The sequence below is a fragment of the Monodon monoceros genome, unplaced genomic scaffold (assembly GCF_005190385.1).
Source record: "Monodon monoceros isolate NGI ecotype Baffin Bay Population unplaced genomic scaffold, NGI_Narwhal_1 Super_Scaffold_12, whole genome shotgun sequence".
NCBI classification, from domain to species: domain Eukaryota; kingdom Metazoa; phylum Chordata; class Mammalia; order Artiodactyla; family Monodontidae; genus Monodon; species Monodon monoceros.
In genome coordinates this window covers 19,338,257-19,362,908 of record NW_021703768.1, presented here as the reverse complement: position 1 = coordinate 19,362,908, position 24,652 = coordinate 19,338,257, and the positions used below count along the sequence as shown (strand labels likewise).

General features: G+C 35.6%; 1 protein-coding gene across 2 annotated transcripts in view; it reads left to right on the top strand.

The window, feature by feature from the left end:
- The window catches only part of LOC114892337 (cadherin-12), a 990,049-nt gene that overhangs the window by 570,448 nt on the left and 394,949 nt on the right, over positions 1-24,652 (top strand). The window contains exon 5 of one of the 2 annotated variants that reach the window (XM_029217108.1): positions 20,189-20,335. The gene's annotated coding sequence lies outside the window, so the exon portion shown is untranslated. Of the gene's footprint in view, positions 1-20,188; positions 20,336-24,652 lie in introns of those variants that run through there. The other variant, XM_029217109.1, reaches the window with a different exon arrangement.

The following is a 24,652-nucleotide window of genomic DNA, read 5'->3' as shown; positions in this document are numbered from 1 at the left end:
TCATTGAATCTGTACATTGCTTTGGTAGTAGAGTCATTTTCACAATGTTGATTCTTCCCATCCAAGAACATGGTATAACTCTCCATCTATTTGTATCATCTTTAATTTCTTTCATCAGTGTCTTATAATTTTCTGCATACAGGTCTTTTGTCTCCTTAGGTAGATTTATTCCTAGATAGTTTATTCTTTTTGTTGCAATGGTAAATGGGAGTGTTTTCTTGATTTCACTTTCAGATTTTTCATCATTAGTGTATAGGAATGCTGGAGATTTCTCTGCATTAATTTTGTATCCTGCTACTTTACCAAATTTATTGATTAGCTCTACTAGTTTTCTGGTAGCATTTTTAGGATTCTCTATGTATAGTATCATGTCATCTGCACACAGTGACAGCTTTACTTCTTCTTTTCCGATTTGGATTCCTTTTATTTCCTTTTCTTCTCTGATTGTTATGGCTAAAACTTCCAAAACTATACTGAATAAGAGTGGTGAGAGTGGGCAGCCTTGTCTTTTTCCTGATCTTAGTGGAAATGCTTTCAGTTTTTCACCATTGAGGACAATGTTGGCTGTGGGTTTGTCATATATGGCCTTTTTTATGTTGAGGAAAGTTCCCTATGCCTATTTTCTGCAGGTTTTTTTTTTTTTATCATAAATGGGTGTTGAATTTTGTCAAAAGCTTTCTCTGCATCTATTGAGATGATCATGTGGTTTTTCTCCTTCAATTTGTTAATATGGTGTGTCACGTTGATTGATTTGCATATATTGAATAATCCTTGCATTCCTGGAATACACCCCACTTGATCATGGTGTATGATCCTTTTAATGTGCTGTTGGATTCTGTTTGCTAGTATTTTGTTGAGGTTTTTTGCATCTATTTTCATCAGTGATATTGGCCTGTAGTTTTCTTTCTTTGTGACATCCTTGTCTGGTTTTGTTATCAAGGTGATGGTGGCCTTGTAGAATGAGTTTGGGAGTGTCCCTCCCTCTGCTATATTTTGGAAGAGTTTGAGCAGGATAGGTGTTAGCTCTTCTCTAAATGTTTGAAAGAATTAGGCTGTGAAGCCATCTGGTCCTGGGCTTTTGTTTGTTGGAAGATTTTTAATCACAGTTTCAATTTCAGTGCTTGTGATTGATCTGTTCATATTTTCTATTTCTTCCTGATTTAAATCAAGATTTATGTAAGTTTTTTATACATATAACACAACTTAAGTGAGTCTGAGAGATGTATGATGATGTAACACTATTCAATTCATCACTGTTAGATTAAGTTGCTATTGCAAATAACCATTCAAGCAAGTGTTGCTATAATCTGGGTTGATAGACTAAGGCCAGTGGGTCAAATCCGACCTACTGCCTGTTTCTGTATAGACCACAAAGAAAGAAAGCTGTTTCATTTTGAATGGTTATATCTAAAATTATTATATAAGTACCTACATAATATCCTCAATTTTGCCTTTTTACTGCAAACTTTAAAACATTTACTATCTAGTCCTTTAAGAGTCTGCCAGCCTCTGTGTCAAATGAACATAGAACAATGGGGAAACAGAAAACCTGAATTCTAGTTTATTGTTTTAAAATTATTATCTATGTGACCTCAGACAAGATGCAGTTATGTTAGACTCAATTTCTTCATCTGTGAAATGAACATAATAATATGATTTGCTCACCTCATACACGCAGTAATTCCCAAAGAAATCATTTGTATACAATCTCTTTGAAAAGTATATAACACTGTAATATGGATATATTATGCAATTAGAATACACATAAGGCTTGTCTTTAAGAGCAGGCTCTGGAGTAATTGCTGAATTCCTATCCCAGATAAGCCACTTCCTAACATTGTTGATTTAGGGAAATTTACCTTAAATTAATCTAAATTATTCACCTAATGAACTGTCTATAAGCTGTTTTTTGTTTTTCCCAAGTTGAAGCCCTGTTAAAAAATAGCTGTTGGCAGGTCCCTATTTCCCTTGATTAGTTCTTATTTGCTTCCTTCCTGGAAATCTGCCTCCATTGCCCACTGGCAGTGACAAATTTTCTGATGATGATTGATCTCTTCTGGAATTTCCTTCTTATGGAATTGACTTCCTTTGTGGTTCAATTGCCTGAGAAACACTCGACCCTGATCTTGCCCTGCAATTTGGTCGCTGTGTCTTTTATCACCAGCATATTGCCTCTCAGGTCAGCTCTTATAGATGTATCAGTTTTTCATAGCTCCCTCCTACACTAACTTGAGGCACTAACTTGAGGGTCTGTCTTTCTTGTGACTTAATCTCCTCTCCAGTAGTCCTAAAATACTGAGTAGCTATTGCATATAGTGCTTGGGTGTGCCAAGTCCCAACATGGAACTACAAATAGATTAGGGCAGATTTCCTATTATAAGAATCCCACTCTTCCTGTGTGAATGCCATAAATCTCACTTGCTTGCATGATAATAATAATCCGGGGACCTAACATAAAACCTAGGAATGAAATCTTTCTAGTGGATGTTTCCACACTTATGCCAGGTCACAAAACTCAATGGTAGAGCAGCAGTCCTAGGCTTGCTTTGTCTGTGGACCATACTAGCAAAAATCCCTCATAAAAACAACCCTACTGCACCGAATCAAATACAGACATTTGTCTTAGACTAATAAAATCCTGGTTTTTCTGGATGCCTTCTATATGCTCAAAAGATTATGTCAGCTTTCATCTTAGGGCAACTCAGTGGATATCCCTCACTTCAGAGAGCTTCAGGGCCCTGAGTCACTTATGTTTACTGCCAAATTTCACACCTGCTAAGCATTCAGTATTTACCCCTAAAACATCAGGTTGTTAACACATCTATGATTTTGAACCAGCCTGTCTATTTCCCTAGCTCTTCTAAAACAGACTGAATTTAGTAGATGACCGTAAGAGGGATGCCTCAATGGAGATCATTAACTACAATGTCCATTCAAGGATATGTCAGAACTCAATTCAGAAAAGCCTGAATTTTTCCATTAAGTTGCTCACTTTGAAAGCAATCAAAGCTCACTAGAACAAGGATAATAGTTTTCCTATTAAATATAAGTATTGGAGAGAAAACATGAATTTTTCATCATAATGATTCTCGAATAATTAGACTTACTTCAAGCTATTTATAAAAGGGTTACTCTGGGGGCTTCCCTGGTGGTGCAGTGGTTGGGAGTCTGCCTGCCGATGCAGGGGACGTGGGTTCATGCCCCGGTGTGGGAGAATCCCACGTGCTGCGGAGCGGCTAGGCCCGTGAGCCATGGCTGCTGGGGCTGCGCGTCCAGAGCCTGTGCTCCACAATGGGAGAGGCCACAACAGTGAGAGGCCCGTGTACCGCAAAAAAAAAAAAATAAAAAATAAAAGGGTTACTCTGGTTGTTTTTAGTAAAATTTTTATGTATTTAAATTGTTGCTAAATCATATTGCTTTAGAGTGATTTTTATAGTTATGTGAATTTTTTTCTTAATTAAAGCTAATAAAATCAGAGCGTAGCAACTTAGTTTTACCACAATCCACCATTTTGCAACTAACTGCGAGTATGTTTGTCCTCTGTCATTAGTATAATAAATTGTATGCTTTGACTATAAATGAAGATATAAATTGTGAACTATTAATTTTTTCAAGAAATGTTTATTAATAATATACGATTCTCATATTTTCATATCCATTTCACTGAGTTTAAAATTAGTTTAAAAAACACCTTAAAATGACAATTTTATGAAATGAAAAACAACTCATTTTAAAGTGGAGAAGAGTATAATCTCAGTGAGACCTAAAAATATTCAATTAAATTGTAAAGTTGGCTTATCATTATAAACCATGACTTATCTAAAAAGACACCTTAAAATAACTAGTGTTTCCTCCTTTGGAAATCAAGAACCTAATTCCTGGTCTTTAGATAAGAAAAATAACACTATGTGATAAAGGTAAACGGTCCTTACTTTGTAGCCCCTTTGAGACAGCTGCCACGAATGAAATAGTTCTGGTGTGGTGAATTGTGATAGCTTTTCATATTTCCAAGCAGGACAGAAGCATCTGGAAATCAAATTCCCCAAAGGTTTTGTCTGTGCTGCTTTTAAACAGAATAGTAAAATGATGAAGCATGTACACATCTTCCAGTAACAGAAAACCAATATTTTGTTCAATTGGGCATTATACTGAGTGTTCAACAAATATTTACTGAGTGTCTAGTTTGTATCTAGCACTTGCATTAAACATTGAGAAAGCTATCAAATAGTATAGGTCCTTTTACATAAACACGTATGAAGTTTGGAAAGAAATCAGACAAGCCCCAGGAATAAAAACCTAGAGACTGGGAAATTACATTCTGATAACAATTAAAGTAAAGAAACCAGCTTTCATCTTTGACACTGTGGGAAATCACTTTATAGGCAGATCAAGGAGAATTTTTAATTATAGGCAAGAAATTTGCATTTTATACAATAAGCAACTGGGGACTATTGAGGTTTCCTTGACCAAATGAGTGATATATCAATTACTAAGCTTTGTAATAACTAATATATCTTCCGATACTCTTCTTGACCACAATCAATAGGACACATTGGGAGACTGGGGTAGTAGCTTCTGGAATCAAGTTTAAGATATTATTGGTCAGCTAACCTCCTTGTGAGGGCTGCTGTAAAATGGCATTCACAGTCTATACTACTAGAGGGAGTTAATGCAGTCTATATACTGAAATCTCGTAAGCTAGATTAAATTGTTAAACTAGGCGTATTAGCGTTAGTCACTTAAAGCCAAAGCAAGAGAAAACATCCTGAGATAATGATATTATGAATATGTTGAAGTGGAAAAGCAAGGAGCCCTTATCTTTTACACAGCACACTGAAATATTTACAGATGGGAAAATATAAGTGTCTAGGACTTGCTTCAAAAGTATCCAAGAGGAAGTAAGAGGACAAAGTGAGAGAATATAGAGGAAACAAGATTGGCCACAATTTGCTAAATAAAGAAGCTGGATGATGGAAACATGGTGTCCATCAATACTGTTTCCTTTACTGTTTATATTTGTCTGAGATTTTTGTAGTAGAAAGTTGGAAAAATTACAAACGAAATGAAAGAAAATAGTTTGTCTATTTCTACCCCAATGCCCGACATGAATCTCAGATTCCTTCCCTCCAATACAAAGACCCTTCCGAGCTCCTTCAACAGTGAAAAGCAGACTACACAAAAGGGATTTTGCTCAATACTATAATATATTTTTCTGGCTCAGGCTTCTTCCTAGAAGCCACACTTTTACACAGTAGCTGATCTGTTTCTCTGTGGTACTGGAATCAGTTTTCTTGATTTTTACCCGTTCTTGAAATGGAGTGAAAACAGGTAATACCCCTCATCAAACATAAGGAGTCGGTTCTGATATATTTTCAGTTGATGCAACTGACAAGGTCATTTGAAACTCATCTGTGGGAGAATCAACATCCACTCTAAAAGAAGTCACTTATCTATCTCTTTAATTTAAAGTACTTAAATCTGGATTTTATAAAAGTATCTAAATTGTAGCTTCCCTTTCCTTCTGTTTATATAGACATATACAAAAACCAGAAAGAATTAGAGGAGGAAATGATAAATAAAACAACTTAAGGATTATTCTTTTTCTTTATTTTCTCTAGGTTATAATTTTTACAAACAAGAAATGGTGAGTTAACCTACCAAAATGCTAATGTCAAGAAAACATGTTTAGTTTCTCAAGATTCATAAACTTCCTTTAAAATCTATATAGAAACATACTTAGGTGGTATTATGATCTCCTTTCTTTTCTATTAAAAATCTGCATTCATGTATTACATTTTCATGTTTATATCTAATCAATAATACTGTAATTAGTGTTTAGTTTTTCACAGTTATAAACAATGATGTAATGCACAATATTTTCTTGGTAAATATCTGTATACACACATACACACACACACACACACACACACACACACACTGTTTTGTTACAAATATCAAAGTAGCTCCACTGAGATATAGTTGCAGTTTTTATGTCCACCAGCAATTCATTATTATGCTTTGAAACCTTCTTGCTAAACATGGATGGAATAATTTTATTTTACATGTTTAATGGGAAATTTCTTTTCAGAATTTACAATATAAAGAGTATGACATACATTTAGCCTACCTCCAATTGGATGTAATCACAATTAGGAATAAAGACACAGACCTTCTAGAGAATGGACTTGAGGATATGGGGAGGGGGAAGGGTAAGCTGTGACAAAGCGAGAAAGAGGCATGGACATATATACACTACCAAACATAAGGTAGATAGCTAGTGGGAAGCAGCCGCATAGCACAGGGAGATCAGCTCGGTGCTTTGTGACCACCTAGAGGGGTGGGATAGGGAGGGTGGGAGGGAGGGAGATGCAAGAGGGAAGAGATATGGGAACATATGTATATATATAACTGATTCATTTTGTTGTATAGCAGAAACTAACACACCATTGTAAAGCAATTATAAAAAGAAAAGAAAAAAAAACAAAAATTTTATTTGGGGTTTACATAGTGCATATATTGCATGTTTAACTAATAATAGTGGCTGATATTTATTGAGCCCTTATTTTGTAACATTACCTTCTTGGTGCTACATATCTACTAACACATTTAATCTTATTTCTACATATATATGAACTAATTTCACATTATTTTATTCTCTTTTCTGATCTGAGGAAACTGAAGGAAATATGGATAAAGCAACTAGTCCAAGGATTCACAACTGCTGTTTGCTATTGTCATGTTGCTGTGTCACTTCCATTTCAGGGAGTGAGTCACCAAAGTTCCTGATATTTTTCCCACTGCACCATTACTACAAAAACTTTAGTCCATATATTTGATGAACGCGAAGTAGTAAAAGTGTTATTTCAGACTATCCACCAACAGTCTAAGAAATGTTAAAAGTCTGTATTACTGTGGAGAGTTAACATTATTTTTAATAAGGAAAATAGAGTCAGCAAGGCAGGTAGAAGTCACCTATTCTTTATGTTGTGGAAGCAAATTATTGACTTTGGCCTAGAGTGTAAAGGAGCAAGCTGACAGGAGTGGAAACTGGATATTACAGTCAGTGTAACTGAGAATAGAATGAAACTCAGTAGTCAGAAGTTAACGGATTCACTATGAAACCCAAAGAAAAAGTTCAATTTAGTAAATAACTAGATAGGAGTAAGAGGGAGATCCTTTTAGAGCCACTTGGTAACAATATCAACTTTATAATGCTATATAAAGCATTTCCATCTTAAGGCCTGTCAAATGCAGTTAGAGACTGAGAAAGTCCAATTATTTTTCTGTAATATAGAGTTACTTGCTGTGGCAAAGATGCTGAAGTTATGCTATGGTGAAATTTCAATAAGCATTAAAAAGAATTTAGAAACAAATGGACAATGATATATGCGTACCAAGAAGTAATTAAGCAATTCACAGCAATCATTGTTTCAAATGGAATGGCACTTTATTTCCCCATATAAAATTTTACTGAACTATCATCTGTATAGGTACTAGGATATAAAGTTTAAAGTTGTCTTAAACTTTGATTGAATGAGAAATGCTCTCTACAATTTAAGAAACCATTAGAAATATAAAGTAGGTGATTTTACCCCATCTTCAATATGATTCCTTTAGAAAATAGGAAATAGGATGAAAGGCAGGCAGACTGTTATCTTATTATGGATATAATGTGGCATTGACAGTTTAATTATAGTAATGTTCAATTAAAGAATAAATGAGGAAGAGATGTATTTTCGTAACTTTAGGTATAATGTAAAATAAGCTGCACATATTTAAAGTATAAACTAGATGAGTTTTGACAAATGTATACACCTGGGAAACCACCACCATATCCAAGATACTGAACATTTTCATCCTCCCAAATGGCTTCTTGTTCCCCTTTGTTATCCCTTATTCCACCCCCATCCTTCAACCCCACTTTTCTGCCGTCTGTCACTATGGTTTTATTTCCATATTTTTGACTCCTCGTGAATGGCTTTTTTCTAGTCAGCACAATGACCTTGTGGTTCAGTTTTGAGTGTACTACTAGTTTGTTCCTTTTAATTGATGAGAAGAGTTCATTATATAAATGTACCACAGTTTATCCATTCACCTGTTGATAGATGTTTGGATTGTTTCCATTTTTTTGCTATTATGAATAAAGTCAATCATTTGTGTACTAAGCTTTCTCTCCCTTGGAGTAAATACTTTGGAGAGAGATAGCTGCATCATACAATAGGTATATATTTAAGTTTTTAAGACACTACCAAAATGTGTTTTAAAGTGGTTGCACTATTTTACATTTCCATGAACAGTATATGAGAGTTATAGATGTTCTGCATCATTGTCAATACTTGGTATTATTAGGGTGTTTTTCTTTGCATTTTAACTATGCTAATAGGTTATGCTGGTAGAAAGGACTTTAAACAATTATATAGTTTCAAATTCATATGTCCATCTAAATTAGGATTTTTTTAATATTAGGAATTTTGGGTGAAAAGCAACTTAATTTGATAGTTTATCACATTAGTGCTTCCCAGTCTTTCTACATCCCATTAACTGTACACTTGCTCTGCCTTCCCCCCTTTCTGACTCTCCAAAAAGGATAAACATATCTACTCAATAAATAAACATGCCCTTCTTTTTTTCTATTATGTAATACTGTTCATTAAATAGTATTTTATGTATATTTGTTTAGCAACTTATTTTTTAATCATTGCTAAAAATGTGTGTGGTTTGGTTTTTATAATGCCTAATTCTAGTCATCACTAATATTCAATATCTTTAAGTGAATTTAATAATTCTTAAAGTTTAGTTATTATTTATTTCATTTTGTTTGCACTTAATAACCATATCTAAAAGAAACAAAATAGAATAAATATGAACTAACAGGAAAGGGGTAAAATACCAAGCAATTATGTCTACTGAAAGCCATTTCTTTTCTTTTAATTATGTACTGTGCTTTTCTGTTATTTTAAAATAACTGCATCCTAAAGTGGAAATGTGAGTTTAAAAATACAGAATATATCAATATTATATGTCCATTTTAAAATTATGCTCCCTAGTTTAAGTTAATTCTCAGTCATTTTAATTAAACCACCTTTCACTTTTAACTGGCCAGAACAATAAAGGAAAAGGCTAAGGATCCAGTTTAGATATAATATAACAGCTATGTCCTTTAAAAGGAATGCATTATAGTTACTTTAAAAAAAATTAAAGAATATTCTTGACCTTAGCAAATGTTTTCACCTATCATGTACAGTATCAAGTCGATGACTCCTGGCTGACTCTTAAAATACTCAAACTATGAAAACAAAATATTTTTTTCCAGAATGTCATTTATAGAATAAAACTTAGGGCTGTTTCAGGATGAGAAAGGAGAGAAAACTTTACACAATCTTTTCTTCTTGACCGCCTGATTATTTCTGAATTAAGTAGAAAGAATATCACAAATTTTCAGTCAAATGGAAAACATAATTTTATAGCAGACTGAAATATTAGAGATAATATAGCCTATTTTTTTCACATTTTTCAATGAAATTATTAACTGGAAGCTTTTTTAAATGGCTCAAAGTTATAAAGCTAGTTAGTGCCAGAATTTTGACTATAGTCCAAGCTTTCTGATATCTAGTCTAGCTTTCTTTATTTCCAGAAGTATATAGTATCTCAAATTCATGAGTATATATGAGTGAAAAAAGAGATCTGGCCTCAAAAATGTGAAAAGTTTACTTTAAAGACTAGTAAATTCAGCCTGTTAGTCTTCATGACTTACACAAAGGCAGAAATATGTATAATATGTGAGACCCTATTAGCATTCAGCAAACATTCCTGCATTAGTATTAGCTCAGTGTTGCTGCTAAAAGATCAATTTCTTATTACTTTGTTAGCCTGCTTGTTTTGTTTATTATATTTAAAATAACACTGATGAATGGATACAGAAGATAAGGTACATATACATAATGGAATACTACCCAGAAAAAATATGAGCTTTCTGCCATGTGCAAGAATACAGATGGACTTGGAGGATATTATGCTAAGTGAAATAAGTCAGACAGAGAAAGACAAATAGTGTATGATATCACACATGTGGAATCTAAAAAAATATGACAAACTAGTGAATTTAATGAAAAAGAAGCAGACTCAGAGATATAGAAAGCAAACTAGTGGTTACCAGTGGGGATGGGGGGAGGGGCAATATAGGGGTAGGGGATTAAGAGGTACAAACTATTACATATAAAATAAGCTACAAGGGGCCCTGAACCAAGATGGAGGAGTAGAAGGACGTGCTCTCACTCCCTCTTGTGAGAACACCAGAATCGCAACTAACTGCTGGACAATCATTGACAGGAAGACACTGGAACTCATCAAAAAAGATACCCCACATCCAAAGACAAGGGAGAAGCCACAGTGAGACAGTAGGAGGGGCGAAATCACAGTAAAATCAAATCCCATAGCTGCTGGGTGGGTGACTCACAGACTGGAGAACACTTATACCACAGAAGTCCACCCACTGGAGTGAAGGTTCTGAACCCCACGTCAGGCTTCCCAACCTGGGGGTGCAGCAACGGGAGGAGGAATTCCTAGAGAATCAGACTTTGAAGGCTAGTGAAATTTGATTGAAGGACTTTGACAGGACTGGGGGAAAAAGAGACTCCAGTCTTGGAGGGCACACACAAAGTAGTGTGCACATTGGGACCCAGGGGAAGGAGCAATGACCCCAGAGGAGACTGAACCACACCTACCTGCTAGTGTTGGAGGGTCTTCTGCAGAGGCAGGTTGTGACTGTGGCTCACTGTGGGGACAAGGACACTGGGAGCAGAAGTTCTGGGAAGTACTCTTTTGTGTGAGCCCTCCCAGAGTCCGCCATTAGCCCCACCAAAGAGGCCAGGTAGGCTCCAGTGTTGGGTTGCCTCAGACCAAACAACCAACAGGGAGGGAACCCAGCCCAACCCATGAGCAGTCAAGCAGATTAAAGTTTTACTGAGCTCTGCCCACCAGAGCAACAGTCAGCTCTACCCACCACCAGTCCCTCCCATCAGGAAACTTGCACAAGCCTCTCAGATAGCCACATCCACCGGAGGACAGACAACAGAAGCAAGAGCTACAATCCTGCAGCCTGTGGAACAAAAACCACATTCACAGAAAGATAGACAAGATGAAAAGGCAGAGGGCTAGGTACCAGATGAAGGAACAAGATAAAACTCCAGGAAGACAACTAAATGAAGTGGAGACAGGCAACATTCCAGAAAAAGAATTCAGAATAATGATAGTGAAGATGATCCAGGACCTTGGAAAAAGAATGGAGGCAAAGATTGAGAAGATGCAAGAAATGTTTAACAAAGACCTAGAAGAATAAAAGAACAAACAAACAGAGATGAACAATACAATAACTGAAATGAAAACTACACTAGAAGGAATCAATAGCAGAATAACTGAGGCAGAAGAACAGATAAGTGACCTGGAAGACAAAATGGTGGAATTCTCAACTGTGGAACAGAATAAAGAAAAAAGAATGAAAAGAAATGAAGACAGCCTAAGAGACCTCTGGGACAACATTAAATGAAACAACATCCGCATTATAGGGGTCCCAGATGGAGAAGAGAGAGAGAAAGGACCCGAGAAAATATTTGAAGAGATTATAGTCGAAAACCCCCCTAACATGGGAAAGGAAATAGCCATCCAAGTCCAGGAAGCACAGAACCCATACAGAATAAACCCAAGGAGAAACACACTAAGACACATAGTAATCAAACTGGCAAAAATTAAAGACAAAGAAACATTACTGAAAGCAGCGAGGGAAAAATGACAAATAACATACAAGGGAACTCCCATAAGGTTATACAGCTGATTTCTCAGCAGAAACTCTACAAGCCAGAAGGGAGTGGCATGATATGCTTAAAGTGGTGAAAAGGAAGAACCTATAACCAAGATTTCTCTACCCAGCAAGGGTCTCATTCAGATTCAATGAGAAATCAAAAGCTTTACAAACAAGCAAAAGCTAAGGGAATTCAGCACCACCAAACCAGCTCTACAACAAATGATAAAGGAACTTCTCTAAGTGGGAAACACAAGAGAAGAAAAAGACCTACAAAAACAAACCCAAAACAATTAAGAAAATGATCATAGGAACATACATATCGATAATTACCTTAAATGTGAATGGATTAAATGCTCCAACCAAAAGACACAGTCTTGCTGAATGGATACAAAAATAAGACCCATATATATGCTGTCTACAAGAGACCCACTTCAGACCTAGGGACACATACAAAACTGAAAGTGAGGGGATGGAAAAAGATATTCCATGTAGTTGGAAATCAAAAGAAAGCTGGAGTAGCAACACTCATATCAGATAAAATGGACTTTAAAATAAAGAATGTTACAAGAGACCGGTAAGGATACTACATAATGATCAAGAGATCAATCCAAGAAGAAGATATAACAATTATAAATATATATGCACCCAGCATAGGAGCACCTTAATACATAAGGCAACTGCTAACAGCTATAAAAGAGGAAATCAACAGTAACACAATAATAGTGGAGGACTTTAACACCTCACTTACACCAATGGACAGATCATCTAAAATGAAAATAAATAAGGAAACAGAAGCTTTAAATGACACAATAGACCATATAGATTTAATTGATATTTATAGGACATTCCATCTAAAAACAGCAGATTACACTTTCTTCTCAAGTGCTCATGGAACATTCTCCAGGATAGATCACATCTTGGGTCACAAATCAAGCCTCAGTAAATTTAAGAAAACTGAAATCATATCAAGCATCTTTTCTGACCACAACACTATGAGATTAGAAATGAATTACAGGAGGCTAAACAATACATTACTAAGTAACCAAAAAATCACTGAAGAAATCAAAGAGGAAATCAAAAAATACCTAGAGACAAATGACAACGAAAACACAATGATCCAAAACCTATGGGATGCAGCAAAAGCAGTTCTAAGAGGGAAGTTTATAGCTATACAAGCCTACGTCAAGAAACAAGAAAAATCCCAAATAAACAATCTAACCTTACACCTGAAGGAACTAGAGAAAGAAGAACAAACAAAACCCAAAGTTAGCAGAAGGAAAGAAATCATAAAAATTAGAGCAGAAATAAATGAAATAGAAACAAAGAAAACAGTTGCAAAGATCAATAAAACTAAAAGCTGGTTCTTTGAGAAGATAAACAAAATTGATAAACCATTAGCCAGATTCATCTAGAAAAAGAGGGAGAGGACTCAAATCAATGAAATTGGAAATGGAAAAGGAGAAGTTACAACAGACAATGCAGAAATACAAAGCATCCTAAGAGACCACTACAAGCAACTCTATGCCAATAAAATGGACAACCTGGAAGAAATGGACAAATTCTTAGAAAGGTATAACCTTCCAAGACTGAACCAGGAAGAAATAGAAAATATGAACAGACCAATCACAAGTAATGAAATTGGAACTGTGATTTAAAATCTTCCAACAAACAAAAGTCCGGGACCAGATGGCTTCACAGGTAAATTCTATCAAACATTTAGAGAAGAGCTAACACCTATCCTTCTCAAACTCTTCCAAAAAATTGCAGAGGAAGGAACACTCCCAAACTCGTTCTATGAGCCCACCATCACCCTGATACAAAAACCAGACAATGATACTTCAGAAAAAGAAAATTACAGACCAATATCACTGATGAATATAGATGCAAAAATTCTCAACACAATACTAGTAAACAGAATCCAACAACACATTAAAAGGATCATACATAATGATCAAGTGGGATTTGTCCCAGGGATGCAAAGATTCTTCAATATACACAAATCAATCAATGTGATACACCATATTAACAAATTGAAGGAGAAAAACCACATGATCATCTCAATAGATGCAGAGAAAGCTTTTGACAAAATTCAACACCCATTTATGATAAAAACTCTCCAGAAAGTGGGCATAGAGGGAACCTACCTCAACATAATAAAGGCAATATACGACAAACCCACAGGAAACATCATTCTCAATGGTGAAAAACTGAAAGCATTTCCTCTAAGATCAGGAATAAGACAAGGATGTCCACTCTCACCACTATTATTCAGTATAGTTTTGGAAGTCCTAGCCATAACAATCAGAGAAGAAAAAGTAATAAAAGAAATACAAATTGGAAAAGAAGAAGTAAAACTGTCACTGTTTGCAGATGACATGATACTCTACATAGGGAATCCTAAAGATGCTACCAGAAAACTACTAGAGCTAATCAATGAATTTCGTAAAGTTGCAGGATGCAAAATGAATGCACAGAAATCTCTTGCATTCCTATACACTAATGATGAAAAATCTGAAAGAGAAATTAAGGACACACTCCCATTTACCATTGCAACAAAAAGAATAAAATACCTAGGAATAAAACTACCTAAGGAGACAAAAGACCTGTATGCAGAAAACTATAAGACACTGATGAAAGAAATTAAAGATGATACCAACAGATGGAGAGATATACCATGTTCTTGGATTGGAAGAATCAATATTGTGAAAATGACTATACTACCCAAAGCAATCTACAGATTCATTGCAATCCCTATCAAATTACCAATGGCATTTTTTACAGAACTAGGACAAAAAGTCTTAAAATTTGTATGGAGACACAAAAGACCCCGAATAGCCAAAGCAGTGTTGAGGGAAAAAAACGGAGCTGGAGGAATCAGACTCCCTGACTTCAGACTATACTACAAAGCTACAGTAATCAAGGCAATATGGTACTGGCACAAAAACAGAAACATAGATCAATGGAACAAGATAGAAAGCCCAGAGATAAACCCACGCACCTATGGTCAACTAATCTATAACAAAGGAGGCAAGGATATACAATGGAGAAAAGGCAGTCTCTTCAATAAGTGGTGCTGGGAAAACTGGACAGTTACATGTAAAAGAATGAAATTAGAACACTGCCTAACACCATACACAAAAATAAACTCAAAATGGATTAGAGACCTAAATATAAGACCGGACACTATAAAACTCTTAGAGGAAAACATAGGAAGAACATTCTTTGACATAAATCACAGCAAGATCTTTTTTGATCCACCTCCTAGAGTAATGGAAATAAAAACAAAAATAAACAAATGGGACCTAATGAAACTTCAAAGTTTTGCACAGCAAAGGAAACCATAAAAAAGGCGAAAAGACAACGCTCAGAATGGGAGAAAATTTTTCAAACGAATCAATGGACAAAGGATTAATCTCCAAAATATATAAACAGCTCATGCAGCTCAATATTAAGAAAACAAACAACCCAATCCAAAAATGGGCAGAAGATCTAAATAGACATTTCTCCAAAGAAGACATACAGATGGTCATGAAGCACATGAAAAGCTGCTCAACATCACTAATTTTTAGAGAAATGCAAATCAAAGCTACAATGAGGTATCACCTCACACCAGTTAGAATGGGCCTCATCAGAAAACTTACAAACAACAAATGCTGGAGAGGGTGTGGAGAAAAGGGAACCCTCTTGCACTGTTGGTGGGAATGTAAATTGATACAGCCACTATGGAGAACAGTATGGAGATTCCTTAAAAAACTAAAAATAAAATTACCATATGACCCAGCCATCCCACTCCTGGGCACATACCCAGAGAAAACCATAATTCCAAAAGACACATGCACCCCTATGTTCATTGCAGCACTATTTACGATAGCCAGGTCATGGAAGCAACCTAGATGCTCATTGACAGACGAATGGATAAAGAAATTATGGTACATATATACAATGGAATATTACTCAGCCATGAAAAGGATCAAAATTGGGTCATTTGTTGAGACATGGATGGATCTAGAGACTCATACAGAGTGAAGTAAGTCAGAAATAGATAAACAAATATCGTATATTAACGCATATATGTGGAACCTAGAAAAATGGTACAGGTGAAACGGTTTGCAGGGCAGCAATTGAGACACAGATGTAGAGAACAAACGTATGGACATTAAGGGGGGAAAGCAGCGGGGGGTTGGGTGTGGTGGTGTGATGAATTGGACGATTGGGATTGACATGTATACACTGATGTGTATAAAATTGATGACTAATAGGAACCTGCTGTATAAAAAAATAAATAAAATAAAATTCAAAAATTAAAAAAAAATTAAATAAGCTACAAGGATATACTGCACAACACAGGGAATATACACTATATTTTATAAGAACTATAAATGGAGCATAACCTTTAAAAATTGTGAATCATTATATTGCACACCTGTAACTTATATGATATTGCACACCAACTATACTTCAATTTAAAAAAGAAAACAATTAACACTAACATTCTGAGATTTCCTCTCTCCCGATAACTAAATCACCACAAAAAGACAGAGAGGTAATATGTGAATCTGACATTGAAAGAGAAGCAGGAGGAGATTCATATAAGAATCATAAGATCAATATCTAAACAGTTGTCTTAATATAATTATAGTTAACATCAAGAAAATCTATGAGAAATCCAAGTGGAAAGATTCCTGTACATACAAATTACAAGCTTCTTACCACTCAGAGTACTTTTTCCTACATTACGTCACAGTTCTGACTCTTTAGAACAAACTCAAATAAATAAAGAGCAGCTTCCATTTAGATATCCATTGAATTCTTTTTTGACTACAACATGACTCCAACAACCATATTTGCTAGACATGGTGGAGAGCAATAGCCTTGTCTGGAAAGGAAGACATCAGGTTTTCCCCTAAGCATCAAAGACCAAAGGGACAATCGCTTGCTCTTTTTATTCCAAAGTTCCCATCATTAAAATATGAGTAAAATACTTATCATAATGCATATCACATTATTCCTGTAAGAATCAAATAAGACATTAGGTGGAAATTTCTTGGCAGTTTAAGGGCTGAATTAATTTGAGTTCTCATCATTTCTTTTTAGATAGAATTTTTATTAGAATCCTTGAAAAAGCATGGTCACAACGTTTTTCTGTATGATTGTGAATGTGTCTGAGAATTTCAACAGACCATATGAAATAGTGAGATTCACATGAGGCTTAAGAAACTTCTAGATAAAGCTTGAACAAACTAGAAATGAATTTTTCTACTCCATAGTTATTTTAAGCTTTGATATTACAGTACTTCTCTTGGAGAACTGATATATCAGAAATCATCTTAATTTTGGCCTAAATGTTCTTGAGATAGCCATATACTAGAGTAAGGTCATTTTCCTGTTAAAAAAAAAACAATAAGGAAGAGGGTAAATGAATTGCAAAAGAAAGAAAAAAAATTTGAAATTGACCAACGTGAGCTAATGAAATTACATCATTTGGAAGTTCTAGATTTAGTTTATTTTTAGGCTATTTTTAGGTTTATTTTTGTTGAATTTCATTTTCTGTTCAAATATAGATAACTGTTTATTGTGACTAAGCTGTTACAATGTAATATTTTATCTGTCACAAAACACATTTTTAAGGATAAAAATGTTGTTTTGCAAATCATAAAAGCAATACAACTTTCCTATACTTTGGGAAGCAAGTATTTTTGTCGGTTTGGAAATTTCTAAGCTTCAAGATTTTACAGTTAATGTGACTTGAGTTTTAATTCTGTATTTGCTCTGTAGTGGCTCTGTGGCAGTGATAAATTTACTTAACTTCTCAGAGCCTTAGTTTAATTGATAAAAATCTTAAAAGATAATAATGCATGCTTAATATGATTGCTCTGAGGATTTCATGGACAACGGCTAGAGCTGAAGTATATCCAAAGCATCTGGCACATAGCAAGCACTTAATATAAAATAACTATAATTATCACTGCTGGTTCCTATCTACACTCCCTACAAAATAGTATTATTCTTCTGCTTTGTCATTCATGAGTGTACTGCCACATAAAATCAGTTATTTGTTCAACATAGGTTTAGAAAACTACTGCAGAATTACTCATACCGTCTGTAGAAAATATTTAGAGTAAAAGACCGTTGGATCCTATGAGAACAAGAAGACTCGTTATTTTGGAAGTTTCATCAGTGCAATCTGATGTAGTCAGGACTTTCCAGGTAGAAACTAACTACTATGGCACAAAATTAGCTTAACTTAGAATGTATCAATTTTAGTTGGTGACCATCATTGCTAATGGATGGGGTTTAAGAAAATAAGCACTATCTTAAGGTTTTAGAAAGTTTTAAAAGTAAGTCACTACTTAAGGTGCTCAGAATGAAGCTTAGACAAATACAAGACCAGAGTGTTTTAACTGGAAGACCAGCTAAACATCAGAACATCAGAACACTGGAATCCATCAGATTTTCATTCACAAGTGCTGGGCTAACAACTAGCCAGGATCCTTGCAGAAGAAATTAGTAGTTATATTTCCTGTTTACTGTTTATTTTCAATTTATTTATGTGCATCAATTTGGATACAAGGAACTCTTTTCTATCAATAGTAGAACACTCTAATGCCAGTCAATAATTGAATAACGGGTTTCCTGCTTAGCAGTGGCAATAGTTATTCTCCCTCTCCTGAATCTTGACTGGATTTCCTCACCTTCAGCTCTCACCCTCCACCAGCTGAGGGAGCAAGAGACCTCCTCTGAATGGGACACAGGATCAGCTCTCCTGGGGCTTCTCCCTGGTGCATCTCTGTTTTAAATTGAAGTGTCTGCCCTATATAGTTGCACTGAAATTTTATTTTGTCTGAGAAGTCTTACCATCAAAGAACTTGTATTTTAACGAAATACTTTTTTTTTAAATTTACTTGGTAATATAGAAGGCAAATATATTCTCCATTGTGTATGATTTGTGCATCCCTTTACTGAAATTTGGGATTTTTCAAAAATACATGTAAATATTGCAAAAATAGCCTCTCTCTCTCTCTCTCTCTCTCTCTCTCTCTCTCTCTCTCACACACACACAGTCTCTCTCTCTCTCTCTCTCTCTCTCCCTCTCTCACACACACACACACACACACACATCAAGGGAATGCCATATGTCCCAAGTGAGACCTACTTGGAAAAGCAGAAATGCTGAACACATCACACAGTATCATTGTGACAGTACATTTGTCAGTTTTCTCCCTGGCAATGAGATTTTTCCCACCCTCAAGACATGCAAAGGACTTTTTTCATCTGTTCTTCTTATGCTAATAATTTTCTCCTATAGAAGTGAGAATTGTCAAAATTTAACCATTTGAGGCTTTGGCATTTAATTAGGTGACCTTTTTGAGAGAATTAGATCTCTGGGAGGAAGTGATAACTTTTGAGGTCGGAGGTGTTGAAGAGCTGCTCAGGTGGTCAGTGGATGGGTATCAGCAGGTTGTGAAAGGTGCATGCCTACATTTAATATGTTGTTTGACATTTTGTATCCTCTCATGCCCTTGCTTAATTTTGTTTTAGAAAATTAGCATTTCAACAATAGTAGAAGAGATGATTTAGTTAGGTGTAATGATGTATTCTCCTGTGCTACTCAGGTTAGTAGTATAATGCAAACATTTTTTTGCAAGTGTGATGCTAATTTAAAATGCTATTTGAGAAACTACATAAGAAACGCTGTATTTTCCATGTCTTGGGTTGAGTGCCTGTGTCTGTTAAGAACCTGCCAAACATGCTTATTTAGTATTAATACTTCCTTTCTTTTATAAATCAGAGTTGCACTCTGGAGGGCTGTGATCAACCTTTAAAAACATTTTACTTAGGCAAAGGTTGAAGTGTGTACCACGCTTGGGGCAAAGGCAAGCCCAGCTATATCTTTTATCACATTGCTTAGGACATTTTTCAGCTTTCGTCCTGTCTTAACGAATCAGCTCTATCGGTCGATTAATTGTTTCACTGTACCTGTTATCTAACACGAAGGCACCTGGCAGAACAGCAGGAGAAAGCACGTTTATCTAAGTCCTTACGCGGCTGAACACTGTAGCTAATTTCCTTGCAAATTACAGTCAGAGTTGTAGTTCATCCATTAGGCTGGAAAAGACAAGAGTCCCAAGCAGCCCCGGTGCCTTTTCCAGTTCCCAGGGGACCCACTAACCCTCGGCGTGTGTTGCCTGCGCACAGTGAGTGTTTCCTGCTAATCAGGTCAATGATTATCGCCCAGCTCCGGGGACCTGACAGCAGCCTATCACAGCAGTTAGGGAGCCACCAAACGCAGCACGCTCACCGAGGAGCTCCCGTTAAGAAATATCGCTTAGCCCTCATTTACTCACTGGAACCTCGGAGGATTTCAGCTTCTCTTTTTTGTTCTCTTAGACAGTGAGGGGCTCAGCATAAACAGGAAAAAGCAGCGGAGCATGCAGCTACTTGGAGGGTGTTGACTGAAAACTTCGCTCTCCCCACCCCGTTCACGGTTGATTCGACTGACTTCTCACCTCCTTCACGGTGAATATTTCAATTAAGGTAAGTGCCGCTTCATCTGAGTGCTTCATCTGAGTGACTGCGTCGAGCTGAATTTCTGCATTGAAAGTTCTAACTGACTATACTGACATTCTGCACTGCAGCAAGTGTGTTTCTGTCAGGAGAAGGCTTAGTTTACAAGCAATTGTCCTAGAATGGAACCCGGTGTTTGAGGATAATATTACAGAGCAATTTCTTTTGAAATCTAAGTATTCTGCCTTGCATCAAGAGAAAATGAAAGGAAATATGAAAAGAGAGTGAATTTCTCATTTTACCTTTTTAAATAATCTAGAGAACTGTGTGACGCTAAGGTAACTTGATTTTGATTGAAGTGTTTTGTTGATGTCATATGGCAAAAGCTCTCAGTCTAAAAGCTTCAAAGTTAAATCAGATGGAAAGAACATTTGCAAATGAGAGTTGAGATTTTGTGCAGCTTTTTACTTTAACAACGTTCCTGAGCTCCCTGTGGGTTGAAGGATTTAGGACTAAATCCCTGAATATTTTAATAGTGTCCATTTAGCAATTAAAATTTAAATAAAGTTTCTGATGTAGCTGTTAAGAAAAATGAACCAAAAAGAATTATCATACCACTGATATGATTTATAGTTTTTATATGAGAGGTGAATTTTTAATGAGATAATTTAATAAAAATAAAAGTAAAGAAAATTACCTTCTTTCTAAAATACTTACTTTTGAAGGGAGAATTGTTCAATATGGATTCAAATTAAATGTTTACTGACATCTTGGCTTTTATGTTTGAAGTTGTACTTTGTCATCAAACAAGAGTGAACTGAGGTTAAACTTGTATTTTACATAGCTTAGGACAATTATCTATGTAATTTAGACAAACTAGTCCACGTTATTTCTTCTAAACCCTTTTTCCTCATAAGTTTGTTAAAAATATCTAGAGGGAATGGAAGCAACTCTTCCAAAGTTAGATTTAATTATCTGAACTTTTTCTTTTCTATTTTACTTTGCAAGTGTAAATATAGTCTGATGGTTTTCTCCCACATCATGGTAAATTTCTATATAATCAAAAAATAAAGTGATTTTATCCGTATCATTATGTATGGCCAATTGATTGCTTAGCACTCTAGCCACGTGAGTGAATAATAGCAAGCACTTATCTTCTTATGATGTAGTACTTATACTTCAAAATGATTTTCTAACAATGAGACAAGGGCTATTTAAAATACAAATGTACACTGTCATGAGATAATACTTACACAGGTTGAATTTCAATAACATCTGTTATGCTAAAGCACAAAGTAAAATGTTGCTGCTTTTGTGTAAAGATTTATAATGGTATCTTAACTGTACTTTTTAAAATGAGCACTCATACTTCATGAAATGTTGATTCTGCCCTCCTCCTATGGGTATCCTGAGATGGGACATTTTATAAAGATGTCAGAACATTGTGTATATTAATTGGCTAGCCTTCCAAAATTCTCTAGAGAGCTTTTTAAGCGGATGCTATTGCTTCCCCCACAGGAATAAAATATTTTTAGGATACCCATAGGCACTGATGTGTACTAGCTGGTTGTCTGTGCGTTTTAGCCAAAGCCTAAAGACGTTTATTTCTCTCTGTTGCACTGAGACTTCTACCTCTTTTCTCCAGCGAGGCGGTTTTTCAACTGATTCAAGATACCTCAGAGAAGTGTTTGACTAGTTACTGTCATTGGGTCTTTGGCATCTTCTTTTCTTACATTTTAAACAACATGGATAAACAGGAGGAGGCAACATTAACCAAACCGGGTCACATTTGTTAGTAACAAACTTGTGCATTGCTGATAACATCTCTGTATTATAAACTGTTCCTTGTGCCAAGTTCAAAATCCATGGTGATACCCTACCCAATGAACTTTTATTAGATGTACTTAGTTGATGTATATGACCCTTGAAGGATGTGCTTAGTGTGTAATGGGATATTTATTTTAAGAAATGAAGGTAGCTGTAGTTTTTATTTAAAAAGATATACTTAAAGTTTTTAAAGGGATTTTATCAGTGTAGTTGTTGTCTTAATTTGCATTACACAGGCTGAAAAGAGAATGAAGAAAATCTTGGTTACACTCGAGAATTAGGAGCTGTTTATGTTCGGTAGCTGCCTCAGTCAGACTTTTTTTCATATATTATCCCCAGGTTCCAGCTTACCTCTAGGTTCTAAACTGAATCCCATTTTTCATTTATTTGATGGTAATTTATTCCCTCTATGACATCAGAAAACATCTTGTAGTATAACCTCACTTAGAATAGGCAGTTTCAAAATTTAAATTAAAAAAAAATCTGTTAGAGCTTTATAGAACTTTTCTTAAGAATTATATCCTGCTCCTAGGTAGGTGGTATTTTCAATAAAAGTCAATGGGGTGAGGCAGTGTTTACCATGACTCCTAAATGCCAGGCACCTGGGGGTATAAATTTTCTATGTATAATTATATAATCATCAGGTCAAAATAATGACATTGGAGATAATTTACCCCAATTTTCCAGAAGAAGAGATGCAGGCTGGGAGAGCAGGCTGGGGACCTATCATTCAAGCTCAGGTCAGACAGTATTTAAAGCTCGCAATCTTTACGCTATACTTTTTAATCACTTTATACATGGTGACCTATTCTGATACTCATGAATATCTGATAGTGCAACTTAATTATATCACCCTTAGAATAGTTTAATTCTTGGCTTACTCAAAATAAATGATTTTGTAAACTCCATAGCCACCAGTGTTTGAAAGAAACATATATTTTTTTCTTTGAGGTTCTGAAGGAGGTTAGTGCTCAAGTTTGCATCAAGTTGATTCTGATTACTACTGACAGAAAAAGCACTCTACATAGGGATAATCAGTACAGAAATTTAGTATCTGCAGTATAAACATCTTTCCAAGAGAGGTAGATATACTCTCAGGATAAAAATCAAATAAAGAGTAGAGATATAAATTCAATGCCACTTATATTGAAATGGAATTAAAAAGAAGTTAAGGAGAATTTATGTTCGTGGCAAAATACATTCACAATATTAGAAAAGATAAAGAAGTGAACAGAATTGAATGTTGGAAAGTAGACTAAAGAAAAAAAATAGATTCAAATGTACGGGAGTCTATTTGTTCTACTGACTTTACATAAGCCTTCCCATATGTACACAGAGATTTGCTATAGCTAATTATGTTGATATTGTGACAGTGTTATCCAAAGCAAAATCTGGTTCAATCTAGGACAAAGAGGGAGAGATGTTATAAAATTAGGATTGACCTGAAAAATCTAATATGATGAGCTCTCATATCCAAGGATGTGCTGAGATGTACCGGAAGCTGCATAGTTATAAAATATGATCCTTTCTTATGCTCCAACCTGTCCTCAAACACTTAAACAGATAATATGGAACCCGATACTGCAAATAATGGATTCAACAATGATTAGAAACATGATCAAGAAATGTATAATCTCCAGCCACCAGTCAGTTTACTTTCCATTTGCTAGATTTTATGGTAAGCTATTGGCTTTTTCTAGTTCTATATAAGAATAACAGAAAAACAAAGTATATATAAATAATCTTAATTACTATTCCAAAAGAATGGACATGATCTATAAACAGTAGTATTTCAGAGGAGCTTGTTATGCTGAGCACCCCCCATACATAGGCCTACCCACCCAGAAAGTATGACGTGTGTCTAGGCTCCACAAGCCACAGCAGATATGACCAGAGATGAATGTACCCAGATCTATGACAGCCATCTCTAGAGTAGCCAATGGCTACCATGTAGCCTTTCAAAATAACCATGTCAATAAAGAATGTTTTATGTAACACATAGATGATTTAGTGACCTTAAGTATAAATTCAGCATACTGTGGATAACCAGCAGTAGATGGGCAGGGGCAGAAGTTGAGAAACATAGAGATGATGGTCTGCAGAAATCATGAATAAGCTGAACTCATGAGGTTGGTAGGAAGGAACGAAAAGTTAATTCCCTTAGGTCAATTAGAAGACAAACATTTTCTGACTCACCATAATGGCTAAGCACAAAAATAAAGGCGTGCTCCCTGTACAGAAGCAGAAAGAATATGTTATCCTGGGTGGTATTCCAGACACGCCATGCAATGGTGAGACTTTTTCCTATTTTCCACATTTTTCTCTGTGGTTTCAGTTCCATTAACCAATTCAAGCTGAGCACATCTGTGTCTCTTAACAAACTAAAAGCTTATAACTGGCCCAGCATCATACATATTCATAGTCTCAGTAGACAATGAATAAGGCAGAAATGTGTAGTGGTGGAAAGTACAGGTTCTGGGTTCAGCTACCTGGGTTCAAATCCCACTGAGGGTACTTGCT